Source organism: Sceloporus undulatus, chromosome 1, assembly GCF_019175285.1.
Source record: "Sceloporus undulatus isolate JIND9_A2432 ecotype Alabama chromosome 1, SceUnd_v1.1, whole genome shotgun sequence".
NCBI classification, from domain to species: domain Eukaryota; kingdom Metazoa; phylum Chordata; class Lepidosauria; order Squamata; family Phrynosomatidae; genus Sceloporus; species Sceloporus undulatus.
Genome location: NC_056522.1, coordinates 358,295,990 through 358,308,559, shown reverse-complemented (window position 1 = coordinate 358,308,559; position 12,570 = coordinate 358,295,990). Strand labels below are relative to the sequence as shown.

Genomic DNA, 12,570 nt, shown 5'->3' with positions numbered 1-12,570 from the left:
GGCCGGCCTGCTCTCTCCCTCAACGGCCGAAAGACATACACACACATTTAATACTAAGAGAAAAGGGGGAAACAATAATAAATAAATAAGAAGGAAAAATAATAGTAATAATAATAAATAAAACAAACAAATATAAACAAACAAAAAACAGGACTAAAATAGGAAGAGGAAAATAGACAAATAACAGGAAAATTGAAAACAAATTAAAGAAATATATAATAGAGAAAATAAAATAGATATATTACAGGATAACAAGTAAATAAGAAGATTGCGACTAGAAAAGAAGTAGAAGAGTAATAGTAGAGGAAATATTCACTAAGTGGTTATTAGGGAGTTTGTTTTATTGGTATTATTAGAGGTGTTTTGTCAGTGAGACAGTTTGAATGTAGGTATATGTGGATAAAGGGAAGATGGAAATGTGTGTTTTGTCTTTTGTTTTGCCATTCTTTGTCTTATAAAATGTGTTTTTAAATGTTTTTTGAAATTCAATTATATATATATATATATATATATATATATATATTAAAAAAGAAGACTGTATGCTTCAACATAGATGGCTGCTTTATGTCAGAATCCATTGACTTTCTCACAACTGGTTTTTTAAATGTCTATAATACATATCAGTGTGATCTATTTGCAGCAGCAGGTATAACATAACTATTATGGGTGGTCAAGGAGAAGGTTCAGTTCTTTTAAAAAAGTAATTTGTACTGAATATTTGGCAAAAAGACACAGCAAAAGTAATAAAAAAAGAAAATATACTAAAAAAGAAAACAGAAAACCAACAATGCAAAACACAATGACAAAAAACATTTGATGTAATCTTGAAACTAAAACATCATTATATCATTCTTATCTATAGACACTTGTGTTCGTGTCTGTTTAATATACTTCCCTCCGTTTCTGTCATGGCCGGCCACAAGGAGGACTTGGAGGACGATGACGAGGACTTGGCTCCTCAGGTGCAGGAGGAACCTGAGGCTGTGCCAGGCCCCAGTTCTGCCCTGCCAGCTCCCTGCTCTGTTCTCCCAGCCCCAGTGGATTAGGCTCAGCCAGACCCTAGCTCTGTGGGATCTCTTCTAGTGGAGCCTGAGGCTCAGCAGCCCAGCCTTGCCCCAGTAGAAGTGCCAGACTTGGGAGACATAGAGCAGCAGAACATTGAGGTTCCTACCTTTAGCCAGAGGAGATCAGCAAGGGCATGCCTTCGCTGTTCCAAGAGGCTTGCTGAGAAACGCTCATTAGGTAATCAGCAGCTGTGATAAGGGATCTGGATATAAGGCACCTGGCAGATGCTGAGCTGTCTTGCCAGAGACTATTAGTTTTCATTAGTGAATGCTGCTTGATCTGGCCCCCTAGACTCTTGACTGCCTTTGAATCCTTGACCTTGGACCGGACACTTGACCAACCCTCTGGTACTTTTGACCTCGGACTGGACTGGTAGTGTGACTCTCTGTAATCATGAACTTTGGACTGGCTAGTGGCTTATTCTATTGACATTGTTTGGCATTGAGGAGGAGCTGCTGCTGGCAGCTCGGTGTGTTTATCTTCCCAGCAGGCTCTTATCAGCCATCTGAGTGTCTGTGTTGGCAGCATTCCCAGACAGTTTCCTTCTTCCTTCCTGTCCCTTCTTTATCTTTTCCCCCTTTCCTCCTTTTATACTCCCCCTCCTCTTATTTTTATTTACCCCTTATTCTTTCTCCTTTCCTTCTCTTTCTTCTCCTTCCTCTTCTCATTCTCTTTCTAATTACTCTCGCTTCTCTTCTCTTTTCTTCTCTTCTCTCCTCCACTTTACTACCTATCTTCCTCTTCTCTTTTACCCACCTACACACATTCTTTTACCCTTCTCTCTACTACTTACATCTTCCTTTCTATTCATTCTTTGCCTTTCCATATTCCAATACATTCTAATCTCTCAAATGCTATCTTAACAGGTATATCTCCCATACCTTTTTATTTATCTCACTTATGAGGAGCCATTAAGAATTTTTTCAGGGAAAAAAAATCAATCTTGGGGAACAGGTGAGATAAGTGAATGAATGAATGAATGAATAAAATCTCAGCAAGCAATCTTTTATGTTATTTTTTATTTATGATCTTTTAAATTTTTTAAAAAATAGTTTATGGATGCAATTTTATTGTCCCAAGGGTGGGTCTGAAGGACAACAGAACACTGCAGACCTTCCTCACTTTAGGGGAAGAAGACGGTCCATTCAGGAGAAGAGTAAAAAGAGGACATTTTAGGAATGTAAAAGTAAAAGTAAAGGTTTCCCCTTCGACAAGGTTGTCAAGTCACGTCCAATTGTAGGGGGCAGTGCTCATCTCCATTACTTAGCCAAGGGAGACAGCATTGTCAGAAATGACTCCATGGCCATGTGGCCAGCATGATTGCATGGAACACTGTTACCTTCCCACCAAAGTGATACCTATTTATCTATTTGCACTTTTACATGATTTTACATCTGCTGGGTTGGCAGAATCTGGGACTAGTGACAGGACCTCACTTCATCATGCAGCACTTGGGTCTTGAACTGCTGACCTTCCCACCTTGCAATCATCAGAGTCAGCATCTTTACCACTGAGCCACTGCATCCTGTATGTAGGTATGTGATAAGGGTGAATTTGGGTAGATTTTAGAGGGGTGGGTTGGGGAGCATCAGTGGGGTCTTTCAAGACCCCAGAGCAAGTCAGAAATGGGTTTAAAATGGTTTTAAGTTAAAAATCATTGTCCCAAAGTTGTTGTTGTTATTATTATTATTATTATTATTATTATTATTATTAACCTTTATTTATAAAGCGCTGTAAATTTACACAGCACTGTACATACAATCTTTTTAATTAGACGGTTCCCTGCCCTCAGGCTTACAATCTAAAAAGACATGACATAAAAGGAGAAGGGAAAGGTGGTGGGGCTAGTAGGCTAATACATATAAAGTACATAGCAATACAGGAAATGGTTCGATAAAACAGGCATCAAAAGAACATCAAAAAGCAAGCGACAATTATGCAATGCCTGGGAACGCTTCTCTGAACAGGATGGTCTTCAACTCTGTTTTGAAGCTGGTTAAAGAAGTTACTGGTGGTTTAATTTGATATGTTTTTAGCTAACTTTTTTTAGTGTAAGGGGAGAGGTTGAAGTGATAATAGGAGCAGAGTGGGAACTTGGTTAGCTATATAAGGCACATCCTGATTTTGAAAGTCCTGTAAAAAAAGGGCGAGAGCCAGCATGGTGTAGTATTTTGAGCATCGGACTACTACTCTGGAGATGAGAGTTCGATTCCCTGCTTGGCCATGGAAACCCACCACAGGTGACTTTGGGCAAGTCACACACTCTCAATCCCAGAAATGGATAGGTCCACCTTAGGATTGCCATAAATTGGAAACTGCTTGAAACCATATGGCAACAACAACAACAGACTAAAAAGGCAGTATCTGATCCTGTAAAAAAAGGCAGTGACCTTTTTTTTGCATACTATGACATGCTTCCTGATTTCTCTTCCTTCCTCTTGTTTCAGAGCATGGCTTGTGACACAACTGAGCAGAGATAGCCAACTGCAGTAGGTCCAGGGGCCCATTTTCTGCTCCGATAATCCTTCAGGGGCCACTAGATGAAAAATAATGTACTTCTAGAAAGAGTAACGAGTGGGTCTTAGAGAAAATTAAGCCCGAACTCTCCCTAGAAACCAAGCTAACTAAAATGAGACCTATCATGAGAAGATGTGAGTAATTAGAAAAGACGATAAAGCTTGTTAAGGTAGAGGGTAGTAGGAAAAGTAGAAGACCATATTACAAGTGGATGCACTTAACCAAGGAAACCATGATCCCGAGATTGCAAGATCTAAGCAAGGGTGTTGATGATAGAGTAACTTGGAGGTTTCTCATTCATAGGGTATTATAAATTAAAGTTGATTTGATACCAATGGCAATAAAAATGTGTAGATGGGCAAGGGGCTACAAGGGGAAGCAAAAAATGGCAAAAGCTCCCCTAGAAGCATCCTGTACTAGAAGCCTCTGGCTTCAGAACGCTCTTTTGAAGGCTTACAAAACCATATTGAGGATGATGGAAGCTAGCAGGTATTAGCTTCCTAGCCACTTTTCACTTTGTGAGAAATGTACCTCATTTTGCAATGAGAAATTCTCACAAGCAGAACCAAACTCTAAGGGCATGACTCCTGAGGTAAAATGTACCTATTTGGAAAGGTGAGACCTGTGATGTAATTTCACATTGTTCTGTCACATCATTTACATCTCGATACTTGAGAAATGTCAGAAGGATCTGAATCCAGGAAATGAACTAAATGTTTCAGATTTCAAATTTTGATTTTCGTTTACCAGACATCATTCATATGTGATGCTGCTGCATTGAGACTTATTTCTCACTCTGGTTTCAGACTGAACATTGTTGTGTTAATGTTCTAGCCTTTGTAAATATACCCTTCAGGGACTGCAGTAACATGGAGGTATTTGTTATGATTTTGTTTTAAAGACAGTCCTTGTCTCCAAGAGTGAACAGATGGAAGGTGAATTTAGAAAGGACTGTACCTTTCTTTAAATGTCACTTATTGTATTGGATTTCATTCTGTCTCTGAGACAGATGGCAATGTTTAGGATCTGGACTAAGCTTATACCTCTTATTGACACTGCAATGGTTGGAGAAATTGTCTATCAGCAAATATGCTTATTTTGGCGATTTGTCATGAGGAGAGTGAATAGCTGCATGGCAGTATATGCAAATTGGAGATGATATAACTGTAATGTTGGCAAATTATCTCTTGTCCAGGAAGCAAGAATGCTCTTAGCAAAATTACCATATATTGGAAAACAGATAATGGAACTAGTTGTGACAGTATGTTTCATGAACTTTATTGGTTAATGGAAAGCAAAAGACCTGTTCATGCAACATGATGGCCAGGATCCTACACCAAAGAGACAGAGCAAAACTTTACACACATGGAGCTATATGAAGACTGTGCAATGAAATCTTGTTTGTGCATTGTATTATTGCACAACTGAATGTTCAGTCAAATGGACATGCATCTGCATGCACAATCTGTAATGCACAATGTGAAATGGCAATGTTTGTGCAACTCCACTTCTGCAACCTTGAACAGAATATAGACATTCCACACTGGACAAAAATATCTAACCACTTTTATAAGGGAACAATTCCTGTTGATTCAGGGAGTGCACTGCTACAGCATTTTTGTTAGATGGCCATCCAGCCTCTACTTAGAAACCAATAAGGAAGGCAAGTCAACCATCTTTTGAGTCAATCTGTTCCACTGTCAAACAGCTCATGCCATCAGGAAGTTCTTTCTCATGTTTAGTCCAAATTCCTTCTTGTAATCTGAACAGTGCAAGCTGTTTGGAATGGAACAGACTGCCTTAGAAGGTGATGGACTTTCTTCTTTATTAGAATGATTTCTAAACATGTGTGTAAGCACAGGAAACTAACTTTGTTCTAGAAGTGGGATCCTCTTGAACCCTGAACCCAAACATTCCCTAATATAAAACAATAGTCACTGTAAATAATTTAAATACAGAATGTACTACTCAAGTCCAGTGTCTACCCTTGGCTGTTGTTTGTCTGCGTAATGTATTTGTGAGTCATACATGGGATCAAATGACAACATATGTAGATTGCTGTGTGTTCTGTGGTATATGTCAGAGCCCCAAATGAAGGGTGCAAATTCTTCTTGTTTCTTCATTACAGCTCTCATTTCACAAAACACTGTGGCTAACCCAATTGCAATTTAATATTCCAAACAAGGACATCTGCAGCAAAGAATTAACACAGCAACATTTAAGTGTTCAGTTCCATGTCTTGACTTTATTGAACTAGACATACTCCTCTCCTTGGAGAGGTTTTAAATAGTTTTCTAAAACTCTGCAAATGTTAAACAAAACACAGAAAGGTCACATTAGACACAATTATTTGGGGTTTTCCCCCTATGATTTTTGAATGTAGAATATGTTTGAAAACCAGTTTTACAGTCCAGTGTATGATTACAGTCAAAATATCTAGATTTAAAAAGCACTGATTAAACAGTTGTCAGGGATGTTGGGAGATAGGTTAGACAGAGGATCATAGAATCATAGAGTTGGAAGAGACCGCAAGGGCCATCCAGACCTTTCACCATTTTAGTCGCCCTCCTTTGGACACGCTCCAGTTTCTCAATGTCCTTTTTGAATTATGGTGCCCAGAACTGGACACAATATTCCAGGTGGGGCCTGACCAGAGCAGAATATAGTGGCACTATTACTTCCCTTGATCTAGACCAGGGGTAGGCAACCTGCGGCCCGCGGGCTGGATGCGGCCCGGTTAGGCCTTGGGACCGGCCCCAGCCTGGTCCTGCCGCCGATTGCCGCCGGGGCCTTTGGCGTCTCACGTGAGGGGCATGGTGGGGCAATTGTCTATAGAAGCCTCAGAAACATGCATTTATCTTAACATTTTTTAAAAAAAATCAGCATTTTTTTCGCGTGTCCTCCATTTTTTATTTAAAAAGTGCCCTCTATTTGAAAATTTTGTCCTACATTTGTCCCGGTTTATTTATTTGTTTTTTTTTTAAAAAAATATTTAATTATTTATTTTTTGGCTTCGGCCCCCCAGTTGTCTGAGGGACAGCAACCCGGCCCCTGGCTCAAAAGGGTTGCCTACCCCTGATCTAGACACTATACTTCTATTGATGCAGCCTAAAATCGCATTGGCCTTGTTAGCTGCCGCATCACACTGTTGACTCATGTTCAACTTGTGGTCTACTTGGACTCCTAGATCCCTTTCACATGTTGTCTCCTTAAGCCAGGTGTCCCCCATCCTATATCTGTGCATTTCATTTTTTCGCCCTAAGTGCAGTACCTTACATTTCTCCCTGTTGAAGTTCATTCTGTTAGCTGTGGCCCAGCTTTCTAGTCTATTCAGGTCATTTTGAATTTTGATCCTGTCCTCTGGGGTATTAGCTATTCCTCCTAATTTGGTGTCATCTGCAAATTTGATAAGTATTCCCCCAATTTTTTCCTCCAAGTCATTGATAAAGATGTTGAATAGCACTGGGCCCAGGACAGAGCCCTGTGGGACCCCACTGGTCACTTCTCTCCAGGATGAAAAGGTGCCATTGTTGAGCACCCTTTGGGTTCGTCCGGTCAACCAGTAACTTGTAACTTGTTTCTTTCCTAAGTCTAAATGTGAATGTGGAATTGTTTTTCCTTGTCATGATATCACAAGGTTTTATTTTTGTCTTTCTCAGAGACAGTTTGAACATTTGCAAGACTGATCTGTGCTGATTTCTATAAATGCACAAGTTTTAAAAATACGATAATTTCTGTCTTCCTTCAGATTGTTTAAAAACAGAAGCATGGAGCACATTATGTTTTTGTAAGCAATCATACTATAGTTTGTTGTTGTTGATTGCTGAGTGAGGATGCATAGCTCCACAAACAGAAAAGATGCTCATGAGATTATTGTGCAAATTGTGCCAAACACAACAAGAACAACCTTTCTTTCAATCCCACTGCATTCATAGGCATGATCTGTGAGGATACATCACAGGCCCTTCCTAATAGTTGCTCCTAGGCTCCAGAACTTCCTTTCTAGAGAAGCTACAATGACCCTTCCTTTCTGTTCTTCCATCAGCAAATAAAATCTTAAAAACTGCAGCAGGTTTTCGAAAACTACTGCAAGTTTTTTTTAAAAGCGCTGGAATCCTGTTGGAGACTTGCATCTTTGCAAGTGGATTTACGTATGTGGGAATTAGAATTGCAAAACTGCATAACAGCTATATCCACTAGAGTGCTGCTGTTACATTGCTACGTAGCAGAGCTAGCAAAGTGAGTGGTGCACATTGTACCCAATGAAGAATGGGGCTGATGTGCATCAATCCCAATGCACATTGCATCGGTCCTGAGAGATAGCACATTGATCCTGATGCATATTGGGCACCAATGCACATCAGCGCTCTTGCTGATGTCTCATTATACATGTTTGTAATTCAGGAAAGGGGTTTCTTAGGACCTCTGCTACGTAGCAAGGTATATGTAAAATTATATAATATAACATGTCATGTAGAATTCTGGTCAGGGCTTTTAAGAGCATGCAATACTGTTTACATTACATTGTTTTTTAAACTGCTTTTAAAATACTTTTAATTGTATGTTTTAGTTATTATTAGTGTTTTATTCTATTTTAATGTCAGTCTTTTGTATTTTAAAACCACATTGTATTTGTTTTAATTTGCAAGCTACTTCGAGGAAAATATGAAGTATAAATAAAGATAACACGACCATCACCAGTACCAGCAATAACAGTAGCACTTGGAAGGGGGTACTCTTGCTGCGTTTGGGGAAATTTTGATGGGCTGCCTAACTATGTTGACCATAAATCAGACACAGGAGAATATTCTCTAAGGTGAGACCATGTATTCATAAACTGTTGAATTTGATTGACAGCTGCAGTCCTTTTTGTCACACCTGAAGGCAGCAAGCATGCTTAATGGCCACAGGGCAAGCTGCATAGCAGATGGCACTCTCCTCTAATGTCTATCAATATATACTGCCTGAGGTGGCCATCTTACTGTCTAATAATAGACCTGGCCTTGTCTTCCACCCTAACTCTGTACATAAGCAGCTGGACAGATTAGGCAATGGAACCAGAGAAGAAAACGAGGGTTCAGCATAAAATAGAGACTTCTTGGGCTGTACAAGCAGCCCTGAATGGCCAGCCTCCAGATGTCCCTTCTTAGCTGGCAACCTCATGGCTCAGGCCCAATCTGGCTTATTGAAGGCGCAAAAAGGAGTCGCAAAAAGTGGCTCCTTTTTGCTCCCTTGAAAGGGTGCCATAGCTGCAGCAGCATGGTTATATGGTGCTCATTTGGTGCTGCGTTATCTTGACGTAGTGCTAGAGGCACGCCATGATGCTGCTCACCATCTGGAGCAGCGTGTGGTATCAGGGCACCTTGGGGGGGTGGAGTTGGGCATACGTCATCAGGACGTTACATCCCGACTGCTCCCAGGCCGGCCTTTCAGGCTGGTCTAGGCAGAGCCTTCTGTCTCTTTGGTTGTTTGCATTCCATTTGCCAAGCCATGAAGTGTGTCTAGTTGGTAGCAGATGCCAATGTATGGAATCATAGAAACATAGAATCGTAGAGTTGGAAGAGACCACAAGGGCCATCCCGTCCAACCCCCTGCCATGCAGGAAATCCAAATCAAAGCATAGAATCATAGAATAATAGAGTTGGAAGAGACCGCAAGGGCCATCCAGTCCAACCCCCTGCCATGCAGGAAATCCAAATCAAAGCATCCCCGACAGATGGCCATCCAGCCTCCGTTTGAAGACTCCAAGGAGGGAGACTCCACTACACTCCTAGGAAGTATGTTCCACTGTCGAACAGCCCTTACTGTCAGGAAATTCCTCCTAATGTTGAGGTGGAATCTCTTTTCCTGCAGTTTGCATCCATTGCTCCGGGTCCTAGTCTCTGGAGCAGCAGAAAACAAGCTTGCTCCCTCCTCAATATGACATCCCTTCAAATATTTGAAGAGGGCTATCATATCACCTCTTAACCTTCTCTTCTCCAGGCTAAACATACCCAGCTCCCTAAGGTGTTCCTCATAGGGCATGGTTTCCAGACCTTTCATCATTTTAGTCGCCCTCCTTTGGACACGCTTCAGTTTCTCAATGTCCTTTTTGAATTGTGGTGCCCAGAACTGGACACAGTATTCCAGGTGGGGCCTGACCAAAGCAGAATAGAGTGGCACTATTACTTCTTTTGATCTAGTACCTTATCGCACACACATTCTGGGGATGGAAAGAGGACACTTGTGAGCGCACGCGTGCTGCAGAAAATGGAGTTTATTGCACACGAATATGTCCTCCAAGAGGCCCTGTTCCATCCCCCGGAGTACACTCGTTCGCATCCAGTCCTGACGGGTGTGATTTTTACCTGAAGGATTACCTTCCGTCAGCAAAAAATCATGCCCGTCAGGACTGGATGCGAATGGGTGCGTGCTGGGGGACGGAACAGGGCCTCTTGGAGGACGTATTCGTGTGCGATAAACTCCGTTTTCTGCAGCACGCGCGCGCACACAAGCGTCCTCCTTCCGTCCCCAGAACGTTTGAAATTGTGTGTGCGATAAGGTCCCTAGACACTATACTTTTATTGATATGAGAGAGAGCTCTTTCACACTGCATTATTATAGCATTTAAATGCCACTCTAACTGTCCTGGCTCTTCCCTATAGAATCCTGGTATGTGTGATTTTCTAGTTCTTTGCCAGAGATCTCCAGTGCCTCACCAATCAAAAAATCACAGGATTCCATAGGATGGAGCCATGGCAGTTAAAAATATATCAAAGTGTGTGTGTGTGTGTGTGAGGGGGGGAGGCATCTCAAGATATTTTTTAAAAGGTTGTATTTTGTTGAATGTTGAATTGAAGACTTCAGTTTTGATTTTACAAAGGATATGAAATTTCTTTTGTATTAAAGTTTGTATCATAAATTTTAATTAATAAAGATTATTTTAAAAAATAAAATAAAAAGGTTGGTTTTTTTTTAATTACCCACTGCATTTTGACAAGGAAAGATTTGCCCTGCAGGCAGATTTTCCAAATTATTTTGTAAGTAGAATCAGAGAAGCATAGGACTTTATTACACGGAGAAATTTGGGGGTTTAAACAGTGATTATCCGATGAAAACTGTGCAATCACGATTAAGATTTTCAAACGACGTTGCAATTGAAGAGCCATTATCCCGAGAAGAACCAGGCAATAAACAGCAACAAATCATTCACTGGGAAATCTCATAAATGATTTGTTGCTGTTTATTGACTGGTTACTCTCAGGATAATGGCTCTTTATGATGTTTGAAAATCTTAATTGTGATTGTATGATTTTCATGGGATAATCACTGTTTATACCCCCAATTTCTCCCTGATTTTCCCCATGTGATAAAATCCATAGAGCTGGAAGAGAGCACAAGGTCCAACATCCTGCCAGGAATGCTGAACAGCTTTTACTGTCACAAAGTTCTTCCTAATGTTGAGGTGGAATCTCCTTTCCTCTAGTTTGAATCCATTGCTCCATGTCCTATTGGAAATATTTAAGCTACTATTTGCATGCATCTCTGATCACTTTTTGTCAATCAGTGACCTTTCCTGCATGTCTATCAGCTATCTATCATTGTTTGCCCATCCATCCATCTAGTACCTATCCAACTTTTCCTGAGTGTAGCTGCACCTTAACAATGCACCTCTTCTATGCAAACCACAGGGGAAAGTAATTATATTTAATAGATGGTACCCTCGTTTGAAGCTACCCCAGTCTAAAGATGCATAGAGAAGTAATTAAATTTTATAGCAGTGTCAGCTTCCAAACAAGGATATACAGTCTAGTCCCCCAACGGTTCGGGGGGGGGGGGGGGGGAAGCATATCCACCAGTAGCTTCCTCACTAGAAATATTCATGCTTTTGTAATTGTTCAAATCAAATCTCCTTCTACAAAGGAACATCCTCTGTTTCTGAAAATGATGGAATGTAGAAATGTCTAAGCATGTTCCCTGATTGGGAAGGGGGAAGTGAGGAGACAAAAGGGGGGAAGGGCATTAAACAAAATAAGATTATAAAAGAAGTCCCCAAAAGTCACACTTTAATATTCTACTCTCATTTTCATCAATCACTGAAGCAATACCCCCTAGATCAGTGCATTAACTTGTTTATCTTTTACAAGGAGGAGAAAGGGGAGCAGAAGAAGGGGAAAAAAAACTTCATAGCTTCATCATTCATTCCAGAGTGAGGGGGGAAAACAAAAGCCAGCCACCGAAATTTGCATGGTGCTCAATTATACATTAGTGAACATCACTTGGCAATCTGTTCATATCAATTTAATTGGATTTTAATACTGCCTCTGATCTTGTTTTCTAATTAACAGCAGTGCCTGGCAATAAAGCAGAACCATGCACCCAGCAACACCTTTGATCTCAACCATATGGAGCTCCTCCGTGCTCTTGGATAAAAAAAAAACCTTCTCCCTTTCCTCCGATGCAGGCCGAGAAATACCAGGAGCTCCCAGATGGCTGTATACCACTCCTGACTGCGACTTCATTGATTATTTTCTCTTCTGATTGGTCCTGATTGAAAATAAATAAAACATGCACTTGGAACTGGATGCAAATTGGTGTCACAATCTTTCGGTTTTGTTGATCGCTTGGTTTTTTTTTCTTTCTTTCTCAGCTCCTTCTTCAGATGACAAGCATTTTGAGTAAACATTAATTGACTCAATGGTCTGTATTTAGGAGCACAACTTTTATCACCAGGACCTTGTATTTGTATGTCTAGCTACTGTCCTCCAAGCACAACATTTTAATTAGGATTGAAAGAACCTAACTGTTCATTCCTTATCTTTCTGATGCTATCATCATAGGCAAACTATTTAAGCCTGATTTGAGCACAGCAGAATGTGATTTCTATCTGCTTTTTGATGGTTTTGTCGACAGTCAGTTCCTTTATTTTCTTTATATTATTATTTCGCCCCCTCCTTCCCAGGTCAAACGTGAAGTACAGCCTGCTCACGGAGACCAGATGCTGGCATG

General features: G+C 40.6%; 1 long non-coding RNA gene across 2 annotated transcripts; it reads left to right on the top strand.

The window, feature by feature from the left end:
- The first annotated feature begins 5,256 nt into the window (after positions 1 to 5,256).
- Positions 5,257 to 12,123, top strand: LOC121921343. 2 transcript variants are annotated; one of them, XR_006101902.1, is made up of 3 exons: positions 5,257 to 5,389; positions 8,232 to 8,398; positions 11,910 to 12,123. It is a non-coding gene; the product is annotated as an uncharacterized LOC121921343 (long non-coding RNA). The 2 variants fall into 2 exon arrangements; XR_006101901.1 differs by lacking the exon at positions 5,257 to 5,389 and adding an exon at positions 7,836 to 8,022.
- The last annotated feature ends 447 nt before the right edge of the window (positions 12,124 to 12,570 follow it).